This window comes from Lolium rigidum, chromosome 2 (genome assembly GCF_022539505.1).
Source record: "Lolium rigidum isolate FL_2022 chromosome 2, APGP_CSIRO_Lrig_0.1, whole genome shotgun sequence".
NCBI lineage: Eukaryota > Viridiplantae > Streptophyta > Magnoliopsida > Poales > Poaceae > Lolium > Lolium rigidum.
In genome coordinates, this window is record NC_061509.1 from 7,117,800 (window position 1) to 7,140,097 (window position 22,298).

The window sequence follows — 22,298 nt, forward strand, 5'->3', positions numbered from 1 at the left end:
AAGAGATTATATAGGCTCGGGAAACCCTAGGCAACGTGGGCCACGCCCACGTCGCACGAACGTTTCGAGTCGGTTACAGATAGCCCACGATCCGGGAGCGACCCGAACCGACTAACTGTGACGCGTCCGTCTAGAACTCTGTTCGTTTTCCTGAGCTGCAAAAAGTAAGGAAAGTCTCGGCTCGAGGCTCAATCCACTCACCACGAGCGCGGCGCGCGTCGTGACGTGTCGAGACGAGCGAGCGAGGAGGAGGAGGAGCGCGCGTGTAGCACTCCTATTCTCACTCACTTACTAGTGGTGAAACAGCCCACCTTATAAGGTGGTCTAACTTCCTCCCAACTTTCCATGTGGGACTAAACTTTCCACCTCTTGCCACTCACTAGTGAGCTGCCACCAACTTGGGCTCAAACTCACAAGGCTGCCACTATGTGGGCTTTGAGATTTATAGGGAAAACTGAAATCTAATTTGGGCCACTAAAAGTGGGCCCAATATTTCAACAGGTGACGCGGCAGTCATATGGCCAGCGCCCTAGATCGTCGCTGCTGGAGTGTTGGCGGCGTAGTCCGGATGCTGTTGCAGTCGGATGCTCGGCTTCGCGTGCGGTGGTAGTCCAGCGCCCAGCTCCGCGTCGTAGGGCCGGCGGCAGTCAGCTCGAGTGGGTGTAGGCGCTGGTTCCCTGGGCTTCTCCTATAGCAGGTCATCGTTTAAACTCGATTGCCTCTGTCCCTATTGGCCCCGCCTCGTCATCGACGAAGAAGAACCTGCTCTGCCACCATGGCCTCCTGAAGAACCGCCGTGTCTGGCCTTGGACTCGTACATGTCTGCCTGGTCGGAGAAGTTGAGGACGGCGTTCTTGCCGTGCATGGGGTAGGCGGAGCGGTCGTATACTGCGACGGCCTCCTCGGCGGTGTCGAAAGTGTAGAAATTGCCCTAGGCCTCCTAATTGCTTTCGCCTAATCGATCGTCGATCGATCATATGTATAAGAGGTTAATAGATGGAGTATATTGTATAGCTCAGTTGGGTCTCGAAAACAAATTTAATACGTGGCGGTCACGTTGGCAACTTGACATTGCCTTTTTCATATTTGCGAGGATGACGTGCGCAGAGGTGAGCTTATTTATGGCCGAGCGGTAGTTCTTTTCGGGAGGACAAGAGTTCGGTTCGTTTGGGAGAAGAGCTCTAGGTCCAGCTCGAGGATTTTACCGGATCATCAAGTTTTTTACGCGGGGGCAAAAAGTTTAACCTGAATTCTTTCCGGCGGGCGCATGCCAAATCAAAGTAATGGGCGGACGCAACGCCACGCGACAGCTCCATGCGTCCAGCTGTCACATAAAGGGTAGGCTAGCTGATATTACGTGTTGTTTTTTAAAATGCTGTAACTTTTGAATCGTGCGACGAAATTACAATCCGTTTTCACTTCTAGAATCCCCACGACGAGAGCTTCGAAACTAGACCACATTTTCATATGTTTTGACGAATTTTTTTAAATAGCAACTTTGATGTGCGACAGAGCAACTTTGTTGTGTAGTAAAACAACTTTCGTGTGCCGAAAAGCAACTTTTGTGTGCAACGAACATGTACATTTTTTTGGTACATGAAAGCACAACTTTGGTGCTCGACAATAATTTTGGTGTCCATTGGAGCAATTTCAATGTGTGACGAGTGGTGCCCGACGACATAACTTTGGTGCCAACATAGCAACTTTGGTGCCCGGGGACACAACTTTGGTGGAACTATCATGCGCGATCGAGCAACTTTGGCGCCCGACCGAGCAATTTTAGTGTCCTGAGCAACTTTGGTACTCGACAGAGCAAATTTGGTTTGTGAAGGGCCAATTTTGGCATCCATTGAAGCAACTTTGGTGCCCACCGAATAAATTTTGATGGATGGCTGAGCAACTTTGGCATCCAGCGATGCAACTTTCGTTGTGAATGTAGATTTACGTTGTGCAGCAAAGTTGCTTCGCCCCACACTAAAGTTGCATCGTCTCGCATTATAATTGCTTTGTCGCACGTAGAAGTTGCTTTAGAAAAAACTTTATCAAAATACATAGAAATGAGATCTAGTTTTGAAGAGCTCACCGCAAGTAATTCAAAAGTAAAAGCGGATCCTAATTTCGACATCTGGTGCAAAAGTTATATGATTTTGAATATTTGAAAAGGAAAATTAATGTGCATGCAGTCATTGTTGTGCATGTGCTACAATTATTGGATGTCTAACCATAAATAGCAGACGTTCACACTGATAAAGCTAGCATGTTTCCTTTTTTAGACGCCCGCTCAGATTTACTAATGGGCATGCGGCCGCCGGCTAGACGAGCCCAAAGTTTAATCCCACCGGGTTGGATTGGGCACTTCGGGTCAAAAAAATGTTGGCCCATATGTGACATCAGGCAGCCACATATTTCAAATTAATAGTAAAGATCTCCAGCTCCGCCTTGCTCATTGTCGGCCTCTGCCTCGCAAGGACCTTCTCGAAGAGCTTGTTTTGTTGGTCGGAAGGGCGTTTCTCGTTTCCACTTGGCCACAAAATCGCTCGACTGGTTGGCTAGGTCGTATGGAAAAATTGCATCGCGTGAACTTTAAAGCGTCCCAAAATTTAGCCCACGAGGAATGCTCGATTCCGCCGTTTTTCTGGGGACAGGCGCTGGCGAGCGTAAATCGGCCAGATTCATGCACGGGGGAAACGCGGTGGAAAAGGCCGGAGCTCCACGTTTAATTAGGCGCGCAAAGTAGCCTCACCACCCGCCATAGTCGGTCACCTCCTAGGGAAAACGAGATTCCCTTAGCGAAGAAGGCGACAACGGTGGCGGCGGTGATCTAGATCCGCGACGGCGGCGAGCTAGATCTGCGGCGGAGATCTTCGGGACCGGCTCCCACAACCTCATTGTCGTGTTGTCCAGCTGGTTTGCGAGTTCCAGGTCTCTTGGACCGGTGACGTCCCTTTCTCCATCCCCTTCGTCTCTCGGCTCCGGCAAGATGTGGCCGCCTTCTAAAAAGACTATAAGGTCAGGTAACCTACCCCGCCCCTACTGTTTGTGCTTTAGCGTAGATACATGCCGATTTAGCCTAGATTCGTGACTATGTAGCTCCTCATTTTGCCACATCAAAATGCCTTGGCTGAACAGCATAAGCTATTTGTTCAAGCGGGTGCCCTCGTAGTTGTGATTCAGGCATGGATGTTTTGTATGCATGCGAGAGCCATCTGTCGCCACACTAGAACCAACGTGACATATGCACCAATATTTTTCCACGACAGAGAGAGGATGAACAATATGAACTACATCTACAACAACGACGATGTGGAATCTGTGAACATGATGAGGATGAAAAAAGCTGCTTTCAACCAACCTGTCAACACATTACGAGGTAGGCAGTTTCTCTGGGACATGATCCACACCTGTATCGAAGAACAAGTGGCTATATTCATTCATGTCATCGAGCACAACCAACGATTCCGAGTCATCCATAGCACATGGAGGAGATCGACTGAGACAGTTTCTAGGTACTTCAAGGAAGTCCTCTATGCTATTGAAGAACTGAGAGGAGAGATGATCAAGCATGCACCTTCCAGTACACCCACCAAGATTGTTGAAAGTCACTGTTGGTTTCCATATTTCAAGGTGAGCAAGAGTTTGTACAACTAATTTACACATTTGTGCATCATTTTTGAGTGCATGTTCATGTACACTATTAGAGAACTTTCTGATCTTTACTTTTGTATAGCACAAATGGTTTACTTGTTCATGTTCATATCAGGATTGTGTTGGTGCCATTGATGGTAGTCATACCACAATGAAAGTTCCAAGAAGCCACTCTCTTATTGCTTACAGAGGGAGAAAGCACTACACCATCCAGAATGTGCTTGCCATTGTGGACTTCGATATGAAGTTCACATATGTGCTTGTTGGGTGGGAAGAATCATCCCATGATGCTACCATTTTGGGTGACAACTTGGAGAGAGCCGATGGCTTGAAGGTCCCTGAGGGTAAGTTATACCTGGCTAATGTCGGCTATGCTTGCCGCCCTGGTTTTCTCCCACCCTTCAGGTCCACAAGGTACCACCACAATAAGTTCTCTACAAGGTTCTACCTCAAGAATGTCAAGAAACTCTTCAATCTCAGACACTCTATCCTTAGGGTCACCGCTGAGAGGGCATTTGCAGCTCTGAAGAACAGATTTAAGATCCTTGACTAGAAGCCTTGCCACACCTTCTTCACCCAGGTTAAACTAGTGTTGACTTGTTGCATTCTGCATAACTGGATCTTAGGATGGGGTGTTGATTTGTTCTTCCCGGAGGAGAATGAGGTCCAACCTGACGAGGTTGATGTTGGCCATGGTGTTGTTGCACCGATAACGTAGCCTTGAAGAACAAGAGGAAGGAGTGGGAGGACTCTCTGTGGGCTCTGAAGAAGAAGATAAGCATTCCCGTGATGTGTGTCGTGTCATGAACTACTCCAGGTTGTGTGTCATGAACTACATGTGCGCTCTAAACTACCATTTGTGATTAGCTAGGGCTTAACTTTCTATCTTAAACTTCTATTTGGAAGTAGCTAGGACTAAACGATGTTCTAATAGTCATGCTTGTTAGTTTCATTCGTAGTTATGTTGCCTCTTTATTCGAACTGATGAGGGATAATGTCACCATTTGGGAGAAGTGGTAACTAGAACTACGTCTAGTAGATTACCAATCAACGAAATTGTGTAGTTGACACGCACATTGCAGCTTGGCAACCAAACAAAACGCACAAACGTGCTGAAAAAACTTTGTTAGGAACCAAACAAACTGCCATTCAGGTATATGAACTTTGGCCCAGTTAAATATGGCTCTAGGGAGAAGATCTCGCCCGATGCAGAAAATTGCTGCGACCAACCAATCAGGCACAAAGTTTGTCCTGGAGATCAGGTGGGGTAATCTACGTAACCACGGGAAAACATCATGTTAGCAAAAAAAGAAAAAAGAGGCAGAAAATATGCGATAATCTACATCACCACCACCATCTCAGCGAGAACTGAAGAAAGCAAGCGGGACAAAAATATGTTGTTGATGTTTACCTTGTCATCCATGCCTTCCTCCACAAGCTCCTCCATGGTGGTCTGCATAGCGTCTGGTTGCCTTGAGCCACACGGCGTCCTTGTGTTGGCGCTCCCATCTGACCTGAAGAAGAACATGGCGTCATGTGTCTTTCGCACGGGCTCGAACAACACGTCCTTCACCTGTTAATGCAAGAAGGATCAGTATCTCAACACATTATGTTTATTACACGCAAGAAAGGGATGTTATGCAACATACGCAGATGACAATTAATGTCTGAGCCGGAGAAGCCATCTGTTCGGTGTGCCAATCTTTCAAAATCGCTCTCGGTTAGGCTGTGAGGGGTGTCACCGAGATGGACCTGCAAAGTTGGAGTTGAGTTAATTGAACTTTGTAGCAATGCCAATATCAAAGGGTAAAGTAGCAACGTCAAGGTGGAGCAGAGTTAACTTTAGTTGTAGCAACGTTAAGGTGGAGCAGAATTAAGTTCAGTTGTAGCAACGTCAAGGTGGTGCAGAGTTAAGACTACTCATAGTGCAAGTAACTTGATGTAACACCCCAAAATTTTGAAACAATTAAGAACCATAATTTCAATTATCCAATTTTTAGGGTTAACAAAAACTTGCCTATTTCCATATTCTTTTCTATTATGTGAATGAACGGAATGTTTGCTAATACCATGAATGTGTGTTTGAAGAATTTGAAATAGATCCTAAGCCACAACCATGCATTTAGGATCAAATGGAAACAAATTAAAAAGAAAATAAAATAGAAGTAGAGGCACATATGAGCCTATGGCCCTATTTGTGAATATAGGCCTATGTCATGATCTACCTTGTGTAGATGGTTTGAAAACCTTAACAAACCCAACCTAGTACTCACCAAGCCAAATCCAAAGTGAAACAAAATAGAAAGAAAATAAAAATCAAATAGGAGAGAGACATATGTGAGTGTATGGCCAATTTGCAAATTTGAGCAAATGCCCCACTTTCTTTGTTTGAATTGCTTAAACATAACACTATACCATTTGAACACAAAACAATACAATTTGGGTCAAAGAAAAGCAACACAAATCAAAGGAAAAATGAAAATCTAAGTTACATATGCTAATGGTCAAATCTGTCACTTTTAACATGTTACCTACTTTGAGCCCCTTTGGTTAATTCTTTCTAAACTAAACTTTCTAATCTTTTTGCCCAGATCTATTGTACTCATAAAAGTGAACAGCTTGGTCAAAGTCAACCTTGCTGATTCAAAGTCAAACTCTTAATATAAGCATGCAAAGTGGCAACTTTGAATCAGATTCTAGATTGCCCCAAATTTTGGATTTTTCACAAACCAACTCCAAATTGCAAACCAAGAACACCAATTGATGCCAAACATTATTTAGATCACATCCATAAAGTATTTTGGCCAAATTCAAAGTCAAATGAGACCATTGCATCTCACATATGGTGATCACATAGTTGAATAAAAAGTACAACCACTATTCCCCACCTCACTCCCCTTTTTCTTGTGCTCATCTATAGTGCACCTTGTACTCCAACAACTCCCAATGACATCACATTGCCTAGCCATGCTCACCATGACACAAGCCATGCCAAGGTCATGGCATATGTCACTCATGTTGGCCATGATCTTTTGTGCATACTCTAGCTCTCTCTATCCTTTCCAACCATGTCACATACCTTGGTCTCACCTCACCTAAGCTTGCATTGCCCTCCTAGCCCAAGAAAAAGGCATGGAAGATCCCAAACCAGCCCATGTCATGCACCATGTCACTCACCTTGCCAACCCCCTCTCCTCTCCCATCTAGCCTACCTCACCATGTCCTTGACACTCCCCTCACTCCCCTGGTCATGCTCTGTCAACACCCGGATTTTTAAGTCCAGATGCCTATTATGCCATACGTCGCAATCCCAGGAAGATTGTTTTTGCGAGACATAACAGTTGATATCACAACACATCATTCATTACATACCATATTCGTCTTACAATAAAGGATCACATGATCCAGTCTTACAACATAGTGGATCTAGAGATCCAATTACAAAACACATAGCGGAAGCGAAGTAGCGGTTGCGGTCCATCTGTTCCACAGGCAACTTTTGACGTCGGGAGTAGTCCTAGTTGTCATAGACGTCCTGCTGTCCATCTTCTTGGTTCCGGTACTCCTCTTCATTGTCCGGCCATTTGAATAGCCAGGGGACACAGCCATGAGTACTTTAAAGTACTCGCAAACTAATACTAGTGTAAGCACTATCAACTATAGTAATGGGGTGCTAAGCTCTAGGTTTATTTGCATAAAGCCAATTTTATTTCACAAGCACTTAGTAGTAAAAGACTTTTTATTTGCCTAACTAACTCAAGTGGGAACATTAGTGTCATTCCCACAACTCTGTTGTGATCAAGTCAAATTCACCTTTCAAGTTCAAGTCACAAGTCACCCTTCACATGTCACATTTTGAAAATGGTCTGATGACGGAACAGTATGGCCTTTCCAATCGTCCATAACCGTGGACACGGCTATTCGAATAGTTTTACACTCTGCAGAGGTCGCACACTTTTGCCACAACATTTGCAATAATCCGTCAGGGTTAACTGGCCCTGATTTACCACACTCCGTGTGCGGACTACCAAACATAACATTTCAATTACATACCCTAGTATAGGCACCTCTCCCCATGAGCTTGGCCTCCCAGTGAAGACAAACCGTCAACCTGGGAACTGCACAGGGCTTGGGTATGACTTTCACCTCATTTCACGTCATTTCACATTTCAACGGAGGCAGCCTCGACATAACCCCTATGACGCTTGTTTAGAGGGAACCCATACTAAAATACATAAGTTTCCAGTTAAGTCCTACCCAGATTCAGGTATTGTGGGGGTACTTCGAAATTGGACTGGTATCGCATCCGAACCGAACCATCAATTTTTGTAAACATTCACCATGTCATTCAAAAGTCATATTCACCTTCAAAACTTTCAATAGAATGACTCAACATTCTAAGGTTTTCAAAGTCATTTGATTCATACGTTCCCATCTAGAGTAGTCACTTTTAGTTTTAGCAATAGCAACTAGGCATGATGGGTGCTAACTAGCTTGGAGCTCTCTATGCTAAATTTGACACTCTTGTACTACTCCATATCAAGACCAAAGTGAATCATGAATCAAAAATAAACTTTAATAAACCAAAGTCAAAAACTTGTAAAGTAAAAAAACTTGGGTTGGGATCATTAAACATAAAATAATATTGTAATGATGCCTTGCTCTAGTAGAGCTTTGCATTAGGGTCGCTTGGTAATAGCTTGCAATAATATAGCTTGCCTTGAGTGGTGTATTGATCAAAGTGTTCTTCTTCTTCCTCGTAGAAGACCTCCTCCTCCTGGTAGTCTCCGGTACTAGCGTCTATCAACGAATACGAGGATAACAATCACCAATCAATACTTAAGGGGACTACTTAGCCTTAATGGCTCACTCAAGATGATCTATCATCATCACAATCATTACTTAACAACAACTAGGGTTTTTTATTTAGTGGTAGGAAAATAATTTCCTCTTATTGAATTCTTTATTAGGGTTTCTATTTATTATTCTTGAGAAATAATTTCCTCTCATTGAATCTTGTTAAGATTTAATCTCCTCAAATAATAAGATATGAGTACATGTTGACCAAGGTCAACACTTCATATTTAGCATTTGGGGAAAATGATTTAAATGAGGTATTATACCTCATGCAATTTAAATACTACTATGGACATGATTTAATATTCTCAAATAATAACATATGGTGTCATGACTCATGAGGACTAATGTCATCACCTCACATTGTATTACTTGGAACAATTATTTAAATGAGATGCTACATCTCATAGAATTTAAATACTACTTTTGAAATAATTTAAATGAGCTAGAAATGGCCACATAGCCACTATTTGAATCTAGCCCATGATCATATGAAACAACTATATCATATTTTTACATAAACAATTAGAGTATTTGAAATTTGAATTATGAGAATTTGGATCACCTCAAAATTCATTATGGTTGATTTTTAATAATTGTTTGAAGTTTGAAAACCTACTGTCTTGTTATTTTTATTGCAAATGATCTATAAAGAACTAAGGTTTGAGACCAGTGGGGTTTGATAGATAATTTCAAAAGATTTCCAAATATATAAAATATATCAAATTTGGCTCAGTAGATTTGAAGTTATTCAATTTCTAGCAAAGCACCAGTATTCAAATTTGGGTTAAATTGATTTTAACGAATTCAAACGAAATGGAAGCGCGGGAAACTAAACGGGCCAGCCCAGCTGTGCTCCAATGTGCAACGGGCCGCCTCACAAGGGGTCCTACATGTCAGCGACGCTTAACGCACCGAAACGGTACGCTCGCGGAGAGTCGTTGGATTAGAAGTGAGATCGATGGACGAGGTGCATCGTCGTCTCCGGCGAGATCCCGCGCTACTGGCGGCGAGGGTAGGGGTTGGCAAGCTCACCGGCGGCCGGCGATCGTCGGCGTTGACGTAGTAGGAGGTTGTCGATGACGGCGAGGCGAATGGTGGTCGTGGGAGAGGCTGAGGTGGACTAATTGTCGGCTTGATCTGCGGCGGTTCCGCGGACTCCGGCGAGCGATTGGAGCTGCTCCGGCGATAATCTGGGGCGGAGAGGAGTCGAGGAGGGGCAGAAGGGAGAGGGGAGTGGAGTGGTGTGCTCGTATAGCTCGGGGAGGTCCTCCTTTTATAGGGTCGAGAGGTGGCCGAGGCGCACGGAGGCGGTCGATCATGGCGCCGGCGTTTGGAGCGGTGAAGGGGCAAGGCGAGGTGGGCGTGATGTGGTAGACATCATGACAAGCAGAGGGAGCGTGATGGCGCAGTAGATGGATGACGAGGGCGTGCGGGCGACGTCCATGTCTCCGCAGTACCGTGGCGGAGACTTTTGAAGAGGACGACGGCGATGGGTCCTGGGAGTGGGGGTGATCATGTCTAGCGGCTAGCGGGTGGAGTGGCGCGTGCGCATAAGAGAGGAGAAGGCGAGGGGAGCGTTGACGCGATGGGGCGAGCGTGCACACTGGAGCGTCCAGTGACATGTCTGGGCGCGCTCTGGCGTGTCCTGGGCGTCCTGGGCGCGTCTGGGCATGTCACGTTCTGGTCGTTGCCATGCTCGTATTCGGCCAGGGAGGGTACGAGCGTGCGCATGAGAGTGAGGTGAGTCTCTTTGACAATGTGAGGGTGAGAGGAGAGTGTAGATGGTGATGATGGCATGGTGATGCCAATGGTGCTCGGCATGGACTGTTGGTGATCATATCTCCACTTTTATCAGGGCTGCAAAGCATGGCTTGATCCAGAGGAGGTACAAGAATGGTGATGATCACAAATGGTCCCTGGTTTAGCCCAAAATCCATTGAGTTTTAGCAAGTATTAACTTTCAAGATTATTGCACACAAGGTGCTCGACCAAATGGCCAATAGAAAAATATTTGAATTTTGGCACAAAATTTTATGGGTGCGTCTAAAAGAATGTTTGGCACATTGTGGTGGTCTTGGTTTGCAAAGTTGAGTGATTTTGTGAAAATCCAAAAAGTATAGAATCTAGAATCTGATTCAATGTCACCACTTTGCATCCTTATATTGAAGAATTGAAAACGAATTAGTCAAGGTGGTCAACACCAAAGTTGTTTACCTTGATGAGGTATTGGATGAGGTGCAAAGAGTTGAGAGACTTTGGTTTAGAATTCTCTTAATACAAGGGCTCAAAGAGGGTAAGATGTTAAAAGTGTCACATGTGACCATTATCATATGTGAGTTGTTTTTGAATTTTCTTTTGCTTTGCTTTGCATTTCTTTGACTCAAAAGGTGTTATTTAGTGTTTATTATGTTTCCAAACCATTGGCACAAGTTAATATGGCCTAGTGTAAAGATTTATAAAAATGGCCATTGCCTCCTATGGTGATATTCTTATTTTTCTTTTTCTTCTATTTTGTTTCACTTGATTCACTTGGGCATGGTTTAGGGTCCATTTAGGGTTAGATTGGGTTTAGTAATGGTTTCAAACCATTTGGGTAAAGTATGAGGGCATAGGTCAAGATTTGCCATTATGGCTATATGCCACATATGCCTCTATGTATATTTTCATTTTATTTTTGTTTCACCTTTGATTTAATTGGTAAGTAATAGGTTGAGTTTGTTGAGGTTTTTCAAACCATCCAAACAAGGTAGAACATGGCATAGTTTATTATTTGCAAGAGTAGCCATAAGCTCACATGAGCCTTTTTCTTTTATTTTAATTTAACTTCTTTTCTTTGTTTTATCTTTTATGATGAAAAGATGAGCAAGGTTTAGGGTTTAGGAATATTTCAAAGTCCTTCACATAAGCATCATGGCAATATCACAACATATAAGCATGAGTACTATGCACAACCTCTAACTCAATTAAAGTTTTTGTTGGTTCCAAATTTTGGAAATAGGGAAATTCATTTTCTCTTTGTTTTAAAAAAATTGGGGTGTTACAAACCCTTCCCTCTTAAACAAATCTCGTCCCGAGATTTAAGAAAAGTTAGGTTCCTAAGAGAGATTGGGCAGATGGGTTAACAGAAAAACATACTTGGCATGGCCTGGGGTGCTTCCTGGGCTTCGGTGGCACTCATGTGGTAGAGACAGTCGTTGCGGTTGTTCGGGTTCCTTTTTGCTGCGAAGCGGCGCTGTTGCTGGGCAGGTGCAGCAGTATTGGGGGCAGTCTTGGCAAGCTTCTTTGGGCACTCATTGGAGTAGTGACCCACAGTTCCACATTCATAGCAGGTTACCGTTGACTTGTCCTTTGGGGCAATGGGGGTAGCATTGCTCCCGGTCCTTGGGGCAGTATTGGGGTTGTTGTTGTTACCATTGGGGTGGTTGTTGTTGTTGTTGGTGCTGTTGTGGCCTCCGGGCTTCGCGGGTCCTCCATTGTTGTTGGTGTAGTTTGGGCGGTACGTCTGAGCAGTTGGCTTGTTGTGTCTTGGGGCAAATCCTCCAGATGAATTGTGGCGGTATTTCTGTGCATTGCTAGGTCCATTCAGGTGCATCATACGACGCTTGCGGTTCTCGTTGGCTTGATGCAGCTTTCCTTCCATCTGGATGGCAGAGTCCACAAGGGCTTCCAGGTCAGCACATGGTATGTTCACTAACACAGTCTGCATCTCATCATGCAGTTCGTTCAGGAATCTCTCCTTCCTCTTCTCAGTGGTGTCGGTCTCATCCGGGGTGTACCTTGACAGAGTGTGGAATCTGTCGCGGTATTCCACCACGGACATCCTTCCTTGTTTGAGTTCGCGGAACCCATCCCTCATCTTCTTAATTAAACCCTGGGGCACATGATACTTGCTGAACTTGAGCTTGAAGTCTGCCCAAGTCATCATTTGTCCCGCATTCATTGCTCGGGCACTTGTCCACAGGCTCTGGCAGGTCCTGACAGGTAGTGGGTGGCGAACAGTACTTTTTCTGCGGCTTCAACTCCTGCAACTTCGAGGTTGTTCTCCATTGTCTGGAGCCAGTCATCAGCATCTAACGGCTCTTCTGTCTTGCTAAACATGGGAGGGTTGGTGTTCTGAAAATTCTTCAGCTTGGATCCAGGGTGATCATGATTTCCATGGCCTTGATTGTTCTGGGTTATCTGCTGCAGGGCTGCAATATTGGCTTGTCATTCAGCTCTCTCGGCTTCTCTATCTGCCATCATCATTTGGAGCATCTGCATCATGGCATCCTGATTGGTGCTGCGGGTTGGTGGGGCCATCTGAACATTGAGGTAGATGATAAGATAAGAGGGAAATTTCTATGGTTTGTTTGGTTTAAAGTTCAAAAAGTTTCAAAACTTGAGTAGTGTTGAGGGGTTAAAAACCAACAACACTTTTTCATTCATACCAAGAATCACACATTACAAAGCTAACACACTGTTGGTTTTAAGAACCATTCATTCGTTCTACGATACAAGGGGACAGATACAAACTCACACCTACACGAGTGTTCTAGTGATACTACTCTTCATCCAGAATGGTAGATTCTTTGTCTTCATGGGTAATTTGCTTGGCGAAAGGTGCGGGCGTTGTCCAACTCCTTGCGGGTATTGTACAGCATGAAGTCCAGGTATGCAACATAGTGGTTCATCTCCGGGTGCGGTGGCATGATTATTGGCCTTCCCATGGGATCATGTCTTGGGTAGTAGAAGAAACGAGTGTTATTGAGCTTGTTAACATTTTGTCCACACAGACGAGCAATTGCTTCCTGCATATGGCTTTGGCTATTCCCTCCTTCCAAGTGTTCCCCCTTACAGAAAACCATATGGTTTCCCAAATTGGGGCTCCAAGCTTTCCTCTCAGATCTGCAGTAACTTCCCACTAAGGTTGTCTTCCCGACTGATTATTGAGTGGCACTCCAAAGAACTCGGGATACGGGCGTCCTAAATACTCAACTAGTTGCTTCAAATCCTTCTCGAACATTAGGTCTCCTCTGTGGCCAAGCTGATAGGACTCACATTTGTATTCCATCTATGAACAATGAGGATGAGTAAGTTAGAGAAGTGACCAAGTGTGCCAAATTTTATGTAGAATTTCAAGGAAAAGTAGAGCATGGATTTCTCTTGTTTTGAAAAAGATCTCAAGGATAAGAGTGAGAATAAGTTTTCATAAATATTCACTTCATTTGTTTTGAAACTAAGTTTTTCAGACGTCCATTCTAACTATGGTCTCCTAAGGTCAAACAATGGCTCTGATACCAACTTGTCAACACCCGGATTTTTAAGTCCAGATGCCTATTATGCCATACATCGCAATCCCAGGAAGATTGTTTTTGTGAGACATAACAGTTGATATCACAACACATCATTCATTACATACCATAATCTTCTTACAATAAAGGATCACATGATCCAGTCTTACAACATAGTGGATCTAGAGATCCAATTACAAAACACATAGCGGAAGCGAAGTAGCGGTTGCGGTCCATCTGTTCCACAGGCAACTTTTGACGTCAGGAGTAGTCCTAGTTGTCATAGACGTCCTGCTGTCCATCTTCTTGGTTCTGGTACTCCTCTTCATAGTCTGGCCATTTGAATAGCCAGGGACACAGCCATGAGTACTTTAAAGTACTCGCAAACTAATACTAGTGTAAGCACTATCAACTATAGTAATGGGGTGCTAAGCTCTAGGTTTATTTGCATAAAGCCAATTTTATTTCACAAGCACTTAGTAGTAAAAGACTTTTTATTTGCCTAACTAACTCAAGTGGGAACATTAGTGTCATTCCCACAACTCTGTTGTGATCAAGTCAAATTCACCTTTCAAGTTCAAGTCACAAGTCACCCTTCACATGTCACATTTTGAAAATGGTCTGATGACGGAACAGTATGGCCGTTCCAATCGCCCATAACCGTGGACACGGCTATTCGAATAGTTTTACACTATGCAGAGGTTGCACACTTTTGCCACAACATTTGCAATAATCTGTCAGGGTTAACTGGCCCTGATTTACCACACTCCGTGTGCGGACTACCAAACATAACCTTTCAATTACATACCCTAGTATAGGCACCTCTCCCCATGAGCTTGGCCTCCCAGTGAAGACAAACCGTCAACCTGGGAACTGCACAAGGCTTGGGTAGGACTTTCACCTCATTTCACGTCATTTCACATTTCAATGGAGGCAGCCTCGGCATAACCCCTTGATAACCCACAAGTATATGGGATCGCAACAGTCTTCGAGGGAAGTAAAACCCAAATTTATTGATTCGACACAAGGGGGGACAAAGAATACTTATAAGCCTTAACAACTGAGTTGTCAATTCAGCTGCACCTGGAAAAGCACTAGTAACAGGGATGATGTGAAAGCAGCAGTAATATGAGAGCAATAGTAACAGTAACACAGCAGCAGTAGCAGTAACACAGAGGCAATGGCACCATAAAATAGTTGATACTACTTCTAATGGCATATAGGACCGATTGAGTATTTGATGATGAAAGATGGACCGGGGTTCCCAGCTATCTACACTAGTGGTAACTCTCCAATAACAAGTGTTGGATGAACAAATTACAGTTGGGCAATTGACATAATTATTATAGCATTAAGACAGAACATCTAGTCTATTAATTATACGTAGGCATGTTTTCCATATATAGTCATACGTGCTCGCAATGAGAAACTTGCATAACATCTTTTGTCCTACCAGCCGGTGGCAGCCGGGCCTCAAGGGAATCTACTGGTAATTAAGGTACTCCTTTTAATAAGTTTTCATAAATATTCACTTCATTTGTTTTGAAACTAAGTTTTCCAGACGTCCATTCTAACTAGGATCTCCTAAGGTCAAACAATGGCTCTGATACCAACTTGTCAATACCCGGATTTTTAAGTCCAGATGTCTATTATGCCATTGTTATCACCAGATTTTGGCCAAATCAGGAGATGGGCCGCGATGGAGATGGGCTTGAAGGATATACACATAATGTGTTTCTGAATCGGCCTCGTGTGTGAATTTGGGCTGCATTGCCCGTGTATCTGTACATTATGGTAGATCGCATGTTAGTTTAGAATTAAGAGATAGAATTTGGCTCGTACACAGTTAGGTCTTTTCTAAAGATAGAAAGTCCACGGACTATAAATATGTATCTAGGGTTATTGAGAAAGGAGGACGATCACGTTCACAACAAACACAATCCAGGCGCATCGCCACCCCTTGTTTCGAGGGTTTCTTCCGGGTAAGCATCATGCTGCCTAGATCGCATCTTGCGATCTAGGCAGTATCTGTTTATTCATTGTTTGGTGTTGCTCGTGCTGAAGCCTTTTTGATGACTGATGGCGTGTAACTCACACGTTCGTTGGGAACCCCAAGAGGAAGGTATGATGCGCACAGTAGCAAGTTTTCCCTCAGAAAGAAACCAAGGTTTAATCGAACCAGTAGGAGCCAAGAAGCACGTTGAAGGTTGATGGTCGCGAAATGTGATGCGGCGCAACACCAGGGATTCCGGCGCCAACGCGGAACCTGCACAACACAACCCAAGTACTTTGTCCCAACGAAACGAGTGAGGTTGTCAATCTCACCGGCTTGCTGTAACAAAGGATTAAACGTATCGAGTGGAAGATGTTTGCAAAGAAAACAGTAAAACACGTAGATTGTATGCTATGTAAAGAATAGGACCGGGGTCCACAGTTCACTAGAGGTGTCTCTCCCATAAGATAAAAGCATGTTGGGTGAACAAATTACAGTCGGGCAATTGACAAATAGAGAAAGGCATAACAATGCATATACATGATATGATAAATATAGTGAGATTTAATTGGGCATTACGACAAAGTACATAGACCGCCATCCAACTGCATCTATGCCTAAAAAGTCCACCTTCAGAGTTATCATCCGAACCCCTCCGGTATTAAGTTGCAAAGCAACAGACAATTGCATTAAGTATGGTGCGTAATGTAATCAACAACTACATCCTTAGACATAGCATCAATGTTTTATCCCTAGTGGCAACAGCACATCCACAACCTTAGAACTTTCTCGTCACCGTCCCGCATTCAATGGAGGCATGAACCCACTATCGAGCATAAATACTCCCTCTTGGAGTTAAGAGTAAAAACTTGGCCAGAGCCTCTACTAATAACGGAGAGCATGCAAGATCATAAACAACACATGAACAATAGATTGATAATCACCATAATCATAGTACTCTCTATCCATCGGATCCCGACAAACACAACATATAGAATTACGGATAGATGATCTTGATCATGTTAGGCAGCTCACAAGATCCAACAATGAAGCACAACAAGGAGAAGACGACCATCTAGCTACTGCTATGGACCCATGGTCCAGGGGTGAACTACTCACTCATCACTCCGGAGGCGACCATGGCGGTGTAGAGTCCTCCGGGAGATGAATCCCCTCTCCGGCAGGTGCCGGAGGCGATCTCCCGAATCCCCCGAGATGGGATTCGCGGCGGCGGCGTCTCGGTAAGGTTTTCCGTATCGTGGCTCTCGCATGCGGGGGTTTCGCGACGGAAGCTTTAAGTAGGCGGAGGGTCAACGCGGGGGGCCACACGAGGGGCCCGGGGGGCAGGTCGGCGCGGCCGGGGCCCGGGCCGCGCCGGCCTCCCTCCCGGCCGCCTCGTGGCCCCACTTCGTTAGGTCTTCGGTCTTCCGGAAGCTTCGTGCAAAAATAGGACCCCGGGCGAAAGTTTCGTCCAATTCCGAGAATATTTCTTTACTAGGATTTCTGAAACCAAAAACAGCGGAAAACAACGAATCGGCTCTTCGGCATCTTGTTAATAGGTTAGTTCCGTAAAATGCATAAATATGACATATAATGTGCATAAAACATGTAGGTATCATCAATAAAGTAGCATGGAACATAAGAAATTATCGATACGTTGGAGACGTATCAGCATCCCCAAGCTTAGTTCTCGCTCGTCCCGAGCAGGTAAAACGATAACAAAGATAATTTCTGAAGTGACATGCCATCATAAACTTGATCATACTATTTGTAAACATATGTAATGAATGCAGCGATCAAAGCAAAGGTAATGTCATGAGTAAACAACCGAATCATAAAGCAAAGACTTTTCATGAATAGTACTTCAAGACAAGCATCAATAAGTCTTGCATAAGAGTTAACTCATAAAGCAATAAATCAAAGTAAAGGTGTTGAAGCAACACATAAGAAGATTAAGTTTCAGCGGTTGCTTTCAACTTATACATGTATATCTCATGGATATTGTCAACATAAAGTAGTATAATAAGTGCAATATGCAAGTATGTAGGAATCAATGCACAGTTCACACAAGTGTTTGCTTCTTAAGGTGGAAGGAGATAGGTAAACCGACTCAACAATAAAAGTAAAAGAAAGGTCCTTCAAAGAGGAAAGCATCGATTGCTGTATTTGTGCTAGAGCTTTTATTTTGAAAACATGAAACAATTTTGTCAACGGTAGTAATAAAGCATATGAGTTATGAAAATTATATCTTACAAGTTGCAAGCCTCACGCATAGTATACTAATAGTGCCCGCACCTCGTCCTACTTAACTTGGACTACCGGGTCTTCGCATGCCATGTTTCAACCAAGTGTCACAAAGGGGTACCTCCATGCCGCCTCGTACAAAGGTCTAAGGAGAATGCTCGCATTTTGGATTTCTCGCTTTTGATTATTCTCAACTTAGACATCCATACCGGGACAACATGGACAACGAGATAATGGACTCCTCTTAAATGCATAAGCATGTAGCAAAGTTATTATTCTCATATGAGATTGAGGATATATGTCCAAAACTGAAACTTCCACCATGATTCATGGCTTTAGTTAGCGGCCCAAGGTTCTTCTCTAACAATTTTGCATGCTCCAACCACTAAAATGATAGACCTTCAGACAAGACGGACATGCATAGCAACTCACATGATATTCAACAATAGTTGATGGCGTTCCCCGAAGCATGGTTATCGCACAACGAGCAACTTAATAAAATATAAAGTGCATAAGTACATATTCAATACTACGATAGTTTTTAAGGCTATTTTGTCCCATGAGCTATATATTGCAAAGGTGAATGATGGAATTTTAAAGGTAGCACTCAAGCAATTTACTTTGGAATGGCGGAGAAATACCATGTAGTAGGTAGGTATGGTGGACACAAATGGCATAGTAGTTGGCTCAAGGATTTTGGATGCATGAGAAGTATTCCCTCTCGATACAAGGTTTAGGCTAGCAAGGTTATTTGAAGCAAACTCAAGGATGAACAAGTGCAGCAAAACTCACATAAAAGACATATTGTAAACATTATAAGACTCTACACCGTCTTCCTTGTTGTTCAAAACTCAATACTAGATATTATCTAGACCTTAGAGAGACCAAATATGCAAATCAAATTTTAGCAAGCTCTATGTATTTCTTCATTAATGGGTGCAAAGCATATGATGCAAGAGCTTAAACATGAGCACAACAATTGCAAAGTATCACATTATCCAAGACATTTTAGAATTACTACATGTAGCATTTTCCAATTCCAACCATATAACAATTTAACGAAGAAGAAACTTCGCCTTGAACATTATGAGTAAAGCCTAAGGACACATGTGTCCATATGCAACAACGGAGCATGTCTCTCTCCCACAAAGTGAATGCTAGGATCCATCTTATTCAAACAAAACAAAACAAAAACAAACCGACGCTCCAAGTAAAGAACACAAGATGTGATCGAATAAAAATATAGTTTTAGGGGAGGAACCCGATGATGTTGTCGATGAAGAAGGGGATGCCTTGGGCATCCCCAAGCTTAGACGCTTGAGTCTTCTTAAAATATGCAGGGGTGAACCACGGGGGCATCCCCAAGCTTAGAGCTTTCACTCCTCTTGATCATAGTATATCATTCTCCTCTCTTGACCCTTGAAAACTTCCTTCACACCAAACTTCAAGCAAACTCATTAGAGGGTTAGTGCATCATTAATAATTCACTCATTCAGAGGTGACACAATCATTATTTTCACTTCTGGACATTTCATAATGCTACTGGACATTAATGGATCAAAGAAATAAATCCAACATAGCAAAAGAGGCAATGCGAAATAAAAGGCAGAATCTGTCAAAAACAGAACAGTCCGTAAAGACGAATTTAGAAATGGCACCAGACTTGCTCAAATGGAAAAACTCAAAACTAATGAAAGTTGCGTACATATCTGAGGATCACGCTCCTAAATTGGCAGATTTTTTCGAATTTTCTACAGAGAATTGTGCCCAGATTCGTGACAGACAGCAATGCTGTTTCTGCGCAGCGATCCCAAATATAACATCAACTTTGACATAGAAACTTTACTTGGCACAAAAACTTGATAAGGAGAGGTTGCTACAGTAGTAAACAACTTCCAAGACTCAACAAAACAAAAAATTGCTGTAGGTAAAAACATGGGTTGTCTCCCATAAGCGCTTTTCTTAACGCCTTTCAGCTAGGCGCAGAAAGTGCAAATCAAGTAACATCGAGAGTAGAAGCATCAACATCATAGCTTGTTCTAATAATAGAATCAAAAGGCAACTTCATTCTCTTTCTAGGGAAGTGTTCCATACCTTTCTTGAGAGGAAATTGGTATTTAATATTACCTTCCCTCATATCAATAACAGCACCAACAGTTCGAAGAAAAGGTCTTCCCAACACAATTGGACAAGATGCATTGCATTCGATATCCAAGACAACAAAATCAATGGGGACAAGGTTATTGTTAACCGTAATATGCACATTATCAATCCTCCCCAAAGGTTTCTTTTTAACATTATCGGCAAGATTAACATCCAAATAACAATTCTTCAACGGTGGCAAGTCAAGCATATCATAAATCTTTTTAGGCATAACAGAAATACTTGCACCAAGATCACATAAAGCATTACATTCAAAGTCATTGAATTTCATTTTAATGATGGGCTCCCAACCATCTTCTAACTTTCTAGGAATAGAAGTTTCAAGTTTTAGTTTCTCTTCTCTAGCTTTTATGAGAGCATTTGTAATATGTTTTGTAAAGGCTAAATTTATAGCACTAGCATTAGGACTTTTAGCAAGTTTTTGTAAGAACTTTATAACTTCAGAGATGTGGCAATCATCAAAATCTAAATCATTATGAGCTATAGCAATGGGATCATTATTCCCAAGGTTGGAAAAAATTTCAGCAGTTTTATCACAAGCGCTTCAGCTAGCTTTAGCAATTTCAGAGCAGCTTTGTACGCTTTGCACTAGGAGTAGAAACATTGCCAACACCAATTATTTTACCATTGATAGTAGGAGGTGCAGCAACATGTGGAGAATTAGCATTACTAGTGGTGGTAATAGTCCAAACTTTAGCTACATTATTCTCTTTAGCTAGTTTTTCATTTTCTTCTCTATCCCACCTAGCACGCAATTCAGCCATTATTCTTATATTCTCATTAATTCTAACTTGGATGGCATTTGCTGTAGTAGTAATCTTATTATCAATATCATTATTAGGCATAACTTTCAATTTTAAAAGATTAACATCGGAGGCAAGCCTATCAACTCTAGAAGCAATAATATCAATTTTATCAAGCTTTTCCTCAACAGATTTGTTAAAAGCAGTTTGTGTACTAATAAATTCTTTAAGCATGGCTTCAAGACCAGAGGGTACACTCCTATTATTATTGTAAGAATTCCCATAAGAATTACCATAACCATTACCATTAGCAGAGGGATATGGCCTATAGTTATTACCAGAGTTGTTCCTATAAGCATTGTTGTTGAAATTATTGTTTTTAATGAAATTCACATCAACATTTTCTTCTTGAGCAACCAATGAAGCTAAAGGAACATTATTTGGATCAACATTAGATCTACCATTCACAAGCATAGACATAATCACATCAATCTTATCACTCAAGGAAGAGGTTTCTTCAACAGAATTTACCTTCTTACCTTGTGGAGCTCTTTCCGTGTGCCATTCGAGTAATTTATCATCATATCATCAAGAAGTTTTGTAGCCGCCCCCAAAGTGATGGACATAAAGGTACCTCCAGCAGCTGAATCCAATAAATTCCGCGAAGAAAAATTTAGTCCCGCATAGAAGGTTTGGATGATCATCCAAGTAGTCAGTCCATGGGTTGGGCAATTCTTTACCAAAGTTTTCATTCTCTCCCAAGCTTGAGCAACATGTTCAGTATCTAATTGTTTAAAATTCATTATGCTACTTCTCAAAGATATAATTTTAGCGGGAGGATAATATCTACCAATAAAAGCATCCTTGCATTTAGTCCATGAATCAATACTATTCTTAGGCAAAGATAGCAACCAATCTTTAGCTCTTCCTCTTAATGAGAAAGGAAACACTTTCAATTTAATAATATCACCATCTACATCCTTATACTTTTGCATTTCACAAAGTTCAACAAAATTATTGAGATGGGCAGCAAGCATCATCGGAACTAGCACCGTGAAAATTGTTCTCTCATAACCAGATTTAGTAAAGCAGGTTTAATTTCAAAGAATTCTCGCTGTAGTAGCAGGTGGAGCAATAGGTGTGCATAGGAAATCATTATTATTTGCATTTGTGAAGTCACACAATTTAGTATTTTCATGGTTGGCCATTTTAGCAACAGTAAATAAAACAAACTAGATAAAGTAAATGCAAGTAACTAATTTTTTTGTGTTTTTGATATAGAGAGCAAGACAGTAAATAAAGTAAAACTAGCAACTAATTTTTTTTAATTTTTTTTTGTATTTTGATTTAGTGCAGCAAACAAAGTAGTAAATAAAATAA

The 22,298-nt window shown here is 42.5% G+C and overlaps 1 pseudogene; it reads left to right on the forward strand.

Moving 5' to 3' along the window:
• Positions 1-1,094: 1,094 nt before the first annotated feature.
• Positions 1,095-4,452, forward strand: LOC124689159 (annotated as a pseudogene).
• The last annotated feature ends 17,846 nt before the right edge of the window (positions 4,453-22,298 follow it).